Source organism: Oncorhynchus kisutch, linkage group LG20 (genome assembly GCF_002021735.2).
Source record: "Oncorhynchus kisutch isolate 150728-3 linkage group LG20, Okis_V2, whole genome shotgun sequence".
NCBI classification, from domain to species: domain Eukaryota; kingdom Metazoa; phylum Chordata; class Actinopteri; order Salmoniformes; family Salmonidae; genus Oncorhynchus; species Oncorhynchus kisutch.
In genome coordinates, this window is record NC_034193.2 from 30,818,271 (window position 1) to 30,826,655 (window position 8,385).

Sequence of the window (8,385 nt, forward strand, 5' to 3'; positions counted from 1 at the left end):
ATCTAAATGACAATTTGATATATGCCTGTTGATATGGAGGATTGGTTTATGGTTCTGGGGTTTGGGAAAGGAGACAAAGCTGAACGATGAATTATGTCTATGCTGTCTGACTATGTGTGATCTTTGCTATAAAGGATCCCATTTTGCCATTGTGGGGGGACTCTCAACTTTTCATTAGAGATACTGAACTGTTGAAAGTCAAAATACTATAGAGCTTATATAATTAAAAATGGACGTTGAAAACTAACTCTGACTTGTGTGTGTGGTTTGCTCCCATGATTTGGTAAATAGAGGAAATTTCCACGACATAGTGTCCCACCTCTCCCAAATAGAATAAACAGGGATTTGAATGGGCTGTGACCCCCCCAAAAAATAATCTGGATAGATTCTCCTCGAGTTTTCGCCTGCCATATCAGTTCTGTTATACTCACAGACGATATTTTAACCATTTTAGAAACTTCAGAGTGTTTTCTTTCCAATACTCCAATTATATGCATATCATAGCTTCTGGGCCTAAGTGACAGGCAGTTAACTTTGGGCACCTCAGTCATCCGAAATTCCAAATACTGCCCCCTAGTCCGAAGAAGTAAACTGTGCCTTTAAACAGCTTGGAAAATTCCAGAAAATTATGCCATGGCTTTAGAAGATTCTGCTAGGCTAATTGATATCAGTTGAGTCAATTGGAGGTGTACGTGTGGATGTATTTCAAGGCCTACCTTCAAACTCAGTGCCTCTTTGCTTAATATCATGGGGAAATCAAAAGAAGTCAGCCAAGACCTCAGAAAAAGAAATAGATGGCATCATGAGGGCGGAAAATTATGTGGATATATTGAAGCAACATCTCAAGACATCCGCCAGGAAGTTAAAGCTTGGTCACAAATGGGTCTTCCAAATGGACAATGACTTGATTTTTGTGGCAAAATGGCTTAAGGACAACAAAGTCAAGGTATTGGAGTGGCCATCACAAAGCCCTGACCTCAATCCTATTGAAAATGTGTGGGCAGAACTGAAAAGGCGTGTGCGATCAAGGAGGCCTACAAACGTGACTCAATTACACCAGCTGTCAGGAGGAATGGGCCAAAATTCACCCAACTTATTGTGGGAAGCTTGTAGAAGGCTACCCGACACGTTTGAAGTTAAACAATTTAAAGGCAATGCTACCAAATCCTAATTGAGTGTGTGTACACTTCTGACCCACTGGGAATGTGATGAAATAAATTAAAGCTGAAATAAATCATTCTCTCTACTATTATTGACATTTCACATTCTTAAAATAACGTGGTGATCCTAACTGACCTAATACAGGAATTTTACTAGGAATAAATGTCATTGCTACATCATTGTTTGGTTCTTGTAGATATTGCACATACCATTTATTCCTACGAGGACTTTATGTTTCCCATGGCCAACATGGTTGGTGCTTGTCAGGCAACTGCAATATCACCTCTGGTGCAATGGTAAAAAACTATCTAGGGACAATATGTTATACTACAATAAACAAGAATACATTTGAACTTTGATATATTACATTCAGCCGCAAAAAATATATAAAACACACAATATGAAGTGCATATTTGCCATCACTGTGGAGAGAGATGGCTGTGGTTGGAGGAAGGGGTGTGTAGAATTCCTCGATCATGGACTTTCTGTTGTGCAAGGGGAACTTTACATGTGTAGAGACATCGCAGTAAAGCTGTTAACTTCTCAACGAAGTATGGCTTTTTTGTAAACACAATAAAAATGGGAAAAGGATTCAATTAAGAAACGTAAGTAGGTGACAGCAAATATATCTCTGCAGATTCTATGGTGTGACAAGACAAAAACCTCAGCTTTGATTCTACAGTAAATTAAATTACAGGGCAGACCAAAATGTTGAGTATTAGGTCTAAAATGGAATATCAAACAATAGAACTTGATCCCATTGTCGAATAGAAATTCAGAATGTTCTTAAAACAGCAAAAACACACTGAGCGTACAAAACATTCTCTTTCCCTGACAAACTGACGAGATGAAACCTATAATCCATTATTGATGTCACTTGTTAAATCCACTTCAGTGTAGGTAAAAGGGGAGGAGACAGGTTAAAGGAGCATGTTAAAGCCTTGAGACAATTGAGACATGGATGTGTGCCATTCAGAAGGTGAATGGGCAAAACAAAATATTTGCATTTGAGGCATTTGAGTCAACATGTGGATCCCTGTGGAACGCTTTCGACATCTTGTAGTCCATGCCCTGATGAATTGAGGTTGTTCTGAGGGCAAAAGGGAATGCAACTCAATATTAGGAATATTTTGTACACTCAGTGTATTTTGACTACCGAGTAAACTCTCCTCAAAGGCAAATGCTTCCAGCTTCCACAATTACAGACAGTGGTTACAAAAAGGAACGACACTGTGTAAACATTCCAATAGTGGATTTGAATGAATGAATTCAACTAAGACTATGGCAGATTGCTTCATATTAAAGGAAATGTGCAGGAAAAAACTTTGAACAGAAGTATTTGGACAGTGATGCTAAAATGTTAAAATTGTCTCTATACCCTAGCATTTTGAATTGCATTGTTGAGAAACAACCTGCAAGTAAGCATTTTGTTGGATGATGTTACCATCAGTATCCTGTAAATCCAAGTAATACAATTTACAACTAGCCCCACCATTTGACAATGTCATAAGTATTTAGACACATTTCATGTATGTATTAAAGTTGTTAAAAGTTTAGTATTTGGGCCCATATTCCAAAAACACAATGACTGCTTGATGTAGCTTGTGAATCTACAAACTTGTTGGATACATTTACAGCTTGTTTTGGTTGTGTTTCAGATTATATTGTGCCCAATAGGAAATTAATGGTGAATAATTTACGTCATTTTGTAGTCACTTTTATTGTAAGTAAGAATAGAATATCTTGATGTAGTCATTGTGTGCAAGGAATATGGGACCAAATACTAAACTTGTGACCACTTTAACCCAGTAAGTAATATGTGTCCAAATATTTGACATCTTCAAATGGGGGGGAAGACATATAAAGTGCTTTCATTTTTAAATGGTAAATCAGATAAGTCTGGAAATTCCCTGAAATCAAAGGTGACATTCTGTACAGTAATCTCATATCAAACATTTTATCTCAAATCCGAAATTCTGGAGAATAGAGACACATTTAAAAATGTTGCATCACTACCAAAATAAAGACGCAGTGCAGTATAATTTAGTAACACCAAGATGACCCCAATTTTGACAGTGAAACAATTTAAACATACCTATTTCTTCATCAATGCTGAAAACTGGAGTGGATTCCAATCCACTGGTCCTTGTCTCTAAAATAAGATATGCAAATAAAGGATTACACATAAAGGAGCCTTCAGAAGTTGATGAAGCCATTTTTGGACTTATATTAATGATATGTAGCCATTGATTCTTGAAGATTATAACTTATTAATGCCTCATGAGTTTAATTCAACTGTCAGACCCCATCAGAACCCAAAATTGTTTTACCCAAACTATAAGCGTGTTTTAATCAAATGTTTGCAAACAAAGTAAATGTTTTTTTTTTTAAACACTGTATAGCATGGATACAATTATTATTTTAAGAACATTGATGGTAAGTTATTGCATCCATAGCTCTGTCTATAAATTGAAAGTGGTTACATTTCCCCAACCCCATCACTCAGCTTTCAACCAAAACAGGGGAGGGGTGTGTACTTTGTTATTGTTTCAACTAGCGATTACGATTTTAATAAAAATACAATAAATGAATTACAAGGCCACTGAATAACAAGGAATGGTATAGATTAATCTATTCAATCGCTCATCAAACCTGATTCTTCCTCCTCAGTGACTGGCACAAATGTTTTCACTGGTCTGGCTCTTGATGTACTGGCCCTTGGACCTGAAAAAAAATATTAATAAAAAGGTTTTGAATTCAAAAGATTTGCTGGAGTTCTGACTCTCCTTTCATTAAATATTTATTTTCATCAGAGACAGACAACAGTTAGAGACAGGGAAAGGTGGGATCAGACCTGCATGTAATGTATTATGTGCTGTGGGTAGATGGTACTAGACCGGCCTATGGCACGGCAACAAACGTTTGATATGCTATGATACAGTATGTTTGAAAGGAAAAAGTCAGATCAGGGACAAATAAAATTAAACACAGAGAGAACTGAATGGTAGCCTTCCTGGTTTGAGGAACAGTATGTCTTCTCTCATCCCTTTGTCTCCATCTGAACCTAATCCCTGGAGGCTTGTCTTTTTCTTCTTAATTTCCTAAAAGTTGCATTTCAATTATCATCGCTGGCCCACTAATAAAAGTCTACCACAAGCATGGCTTGCTTGTGGACTACAGAGCACAAGCAAGACGTTTATTTTCACATAAGGTGAAGTGAGTTGTCAGCTGAGGAAAGGCACCTGCAGTAGACCCACATTCTGGCCTGTGATCAGGTCTTATCACAGAGTCTACATTTAAATGTACATGTGCCATGTGGGCTCTACTTTGACAAACTAAATGCAATGATAAATCATAACGCTGTGGTGTGCATGTACAGTGGGACAAAAAATAATTTAGTCAGCCACCAATTGTGCAAGTTCTCCCACTTAAAAGACGAGAGAGGCCTATAATTGTCATCATAGGTACACTTCAACTATGACAGACAAAATGACAAAAAAAATCCAGAAAATCACATTGTATGATTTTTTATGAATTTATTTGCAAATTATGGTGGAAAATAAGAATTTGGTCACCTACAAACAAGCAAGATTTCTGGCTCTCACAGACCTGTAACTTCTTCTTTAAGAGGCTTCTCTGTCCTCCACTCATTACCTGTATTAATGGCACCTGTTTGAACTTGTTATCAGTATAAAACACACCTGTCCACAACCTCAAACAGTCACACTCCAAACTCCACTATGGCCAAGACCAAAGAGCTGTCAAAGGACATCAGAAACAAAATTGTAGACCTGCACCAGACTGGGAAGACTGAATCTGCAATAGGTAAGCAGCTTGGTTTGAAGAAATCAACTGTGGGAGCAATTATTAGGAAATGGAAGACATACAAGACCACTGATAATCTCCCTCGATCTGGGGCTCCACGCAAGATCTCACCCCGTGGGGTCAAAATGATCACAAGAACGGTGAGCAAAAATCCCAGAACCACACGGGGGGACCTAGTGAATGACCTGCAGAGGCAGAGAGCTGGGACCAAAGTAACAAAGCCTAACATCAGTAACACACTACGCCGCCAGGGACTCAAATCCTGCAGTGCCAGATGTGTCCCCCTGCTTAAGCCAGTACATGTCCAGGCCCATCTGAAGTTTGCTAGAGAGCATTTGGATGATCCAGAAGAAGATTGGGAGAATGTCATATGGTCAGATGAAACCAAAATATAACTTTTTGGTAAAAACTCAACTCGTCGTGTTTGGAGGACAAAGAATGCTGAGTTGCATCCAAAGAACACCATACCTACTGTGAAGCATGGGGTGGAAACATCATGCTTTGAGGCTGTTTTTCTGCAAAGGGACCAAGACGACTGAGCCGTGTAAAGGAAAGAATGAATGGGGCCATGTATCGTGAGATTTTGAGTGAAAACCTCCTTCCATCAGCAAGGGCATTGAAGATGAAACGTGGCTGGTTGTTTCAGCATGACAATAATCCCAAACACACCGCCTGGGCAACGAAGGAGTGGCTTCGTAAGAAGCATTTCAAGGTCCTGGAGTGGCCTATCCAGTCTCCAGATCTCAACCCCATAGACAATCTTTGGAGGGAGTTGAAAGTCCGTGTTGCCCAGCAACAGCCCCAAAACATCACTGCTCTAGAGGAGATCTGCATGTAGGAATGGGCCAAAATACCAGCAACAGTGTGTGAAAACCTTGTGAAGACTTACAGAAAACGTTTGACCTCTGCCATTGCCAACAAAGGGTATATAACAAAGTATTGAGATAAACTTTTGTTATTGACCAAATACTTATTTTCCACCATAATTTGCAAATAAATTCATAAAAAAATCCTACAATGTGATTTTCTGGATTTTTTTTCTTCTCATTTTGTCATAGTTGAAGTGTACCTATGATGAAAATTACAGGCCTCTCTCATCTTTTTAAGTGGGAGAACTTGCACAATTGGTGACTGACTAAATACTTTTTTGCCCAACTGTATGGGACTATAGGGGTTACTTTACCGGTAAAGTACGACTTGTTACATGACCCATTCTGGGTTGAGCTACTCAGCCAGCTTTTTTGCCTCATTAATGGCTTCTTCCAGGTGGGCTTGTGGGTCCTTCTCTTGCCTGAGCTTCTCAGCAAGCCATTCTGCCTTTTTTAATAGCCTTATCCAGTTGGTCTTGGAGGTCCTCAGAGGCCATAACATCTCAAAAGAAACCTAAAAGAGACAACTTCCAATCCTAACACATTCCTTCACATAGTAACCTCCCCTGTCTATGAGAAAAGCTGCATGTCATTGATAGCGTGTGTGTTTTACTGTCCTGTATGTAACTAAATGTCTTCATCCTTCTCCACACACAGACTGACTGATCTACAACACTTTGCATAACAAATACATATTTATTATTACTTGCAGATCAGTCAGTCTGTCACCATTTACCAACAATGCATTATTAGTCTGTCACTTTCTTTTTCATGTTGTTCTATGACGTGTGCAACTCCAGTCCTTAAAGGCTACATTGTCTACAGGTTTCGATTAAATCTACATCATTGACTAGTTAGGACCTCCTCTCACCTGATTGTCTGTCTTAACAGGATTTCATCAAATCCTTTACGTCCCTCCTAGGGTCCCTCTTTCCGTCTTTGGTCATTTTGGTTGGCAAACAATATTTTAAGGCTACAATGACTGCATACATTTCCCAAAATTTTATACGAAAAGAATATATATGTGGTATTGATGGACAATGACAAGGCTGTGATTGTATTTTCAGTTACATTCTGGTAAAAACAAATAGTTTGCATGTTTGTTTTTTGTAAGAAATACATGGAACTACAACTGAATAAAACACCATTATGTCACGTCTTTGTGATTGTCTCCACCCACCTCCAGGTGTCTCCTGTTTTCCCCATTAGTCCCGGTGTATTTATCCCTGTGTGTCCTGTCTCTCTGTGCCAGTTCATCTTGTTTTCTAAGGCAACCAGCATTTCGCCCAGCTCCTATTTTTCCTAGTCTCTGTTTTTTCCTAGCCCTCCTGGTTTTGACGCTTGCCTGTCCTGACGCAGTATCCGCCTGCCTGACCACTCTGCCTGTTTAATAAGGATTAAAGACAAAAATGTCTATATATTCCTAACGTCAAAATAAATATGGGCTATCATGTCTGTGGTAGTTGCAAAGGCTTGTGTGTAGCCTAATGGTTAAATGTGTGTCTTTTTGCACAAATTAAGTAGCACATAAATTAGTGTCTTTTCTCATGAATTAAACCACAGAAAAATTCACAAAATCTGCTGAAATACGTTATGTACATATATGCACAAATTGAATCTGAGGTTTGGCTGAAAAAGCATACCTCCATAGAGACCTCCAATGTATTTATGTATAGAAGCTGCAGTGACCTACTGTACTACTTGTCCCTCCTATAAAGGAAGGAGGGCAGAAACTGGTGTAGGGTGAAGTTGCCTCTTGACGCTGATCTTGTGTCAGTTTTGCATTTTCTCTTCTTATGGTTAAGGGAATTTATAGGCTACATATCTCTGGATGCTTCTGGAAGATTTCACTGTGCCTTCTGTTTTCACACTAAGCACTCCCTCCCTTGAGGTTGGCCTTATAGTGAAACCAGTGAAGACAGTTTGTTAGTTGTTACTTTCCACATCTATTGACTGAAAATGATCCCTAAAAGTTACAATTTCCCTAATCTGGGGCCGTGCTGATCTAGTATCAGGTCCCACCTGCCTGTGTAAACTTATTTAATGTGATCGAAAGGCTAAACTAATCCTAAATCATCACTCTGACTCTGAGGAGTTTGCTACAATACAGCCCCCTGCTTTTGGGTTCAATATTTCCCACAATATGGCAACTAGGAGTCCCCATAGACATACACATTTTTTATGAATAATAACCTTCATGAAGCAAACCTCTACAACACAATATGTAGGAATTCCTGCTGTTCAATATTAATTTAGTTAAAAAATATAGTCATTGTCTTTTGATGTTGATAAAAAATATTATGAGTTTAAGGTTCTTGCCCTATCTTAACCACAGATCTTAGGTTGTATTACTATGGTTTTGTCTGTGTAAACAAAAAATGTATAGCGTTAAAATATGTTATGTCGAACGGTCCTGTCATGCCCTATCTTTGTTTTCTTTATTATTTTGGTTAGGTCAGGGTGTGACAAGGGTGGTCTGTTGAGTTTTTGTACTGGCTAGGGGTTTTTCTATGTCATGGGGTTTTTCTAG

At 38.7% G+C, this 8,385-nt stretch overlaps 1 long non-coding RNA gene across 1 annotated transcript; it reads right to left on the reverse strand.

Annotated features, from left to right (window-relative positions):
• Positions 1–1,282: 1,282 nt before the first annotated feature.
• Positions 1,283–3,983, reverse strand: LOC116355392 (uncharacterized). Its single transcript, XR_004204411.1, has 3 exons — positions 3,814–3,983; positions 3,257–3,313; positions 1,283–2,251 (listed from the first exon to the last, which is right to left on the reverse strand). It is a non-coding gene; the product is annotated as an uncharacterized LOC116355392 (long non-coding RNA).
• Between the last annotated feature and the right edge of the window lie 4,402 nt (positions 3,984–8,385).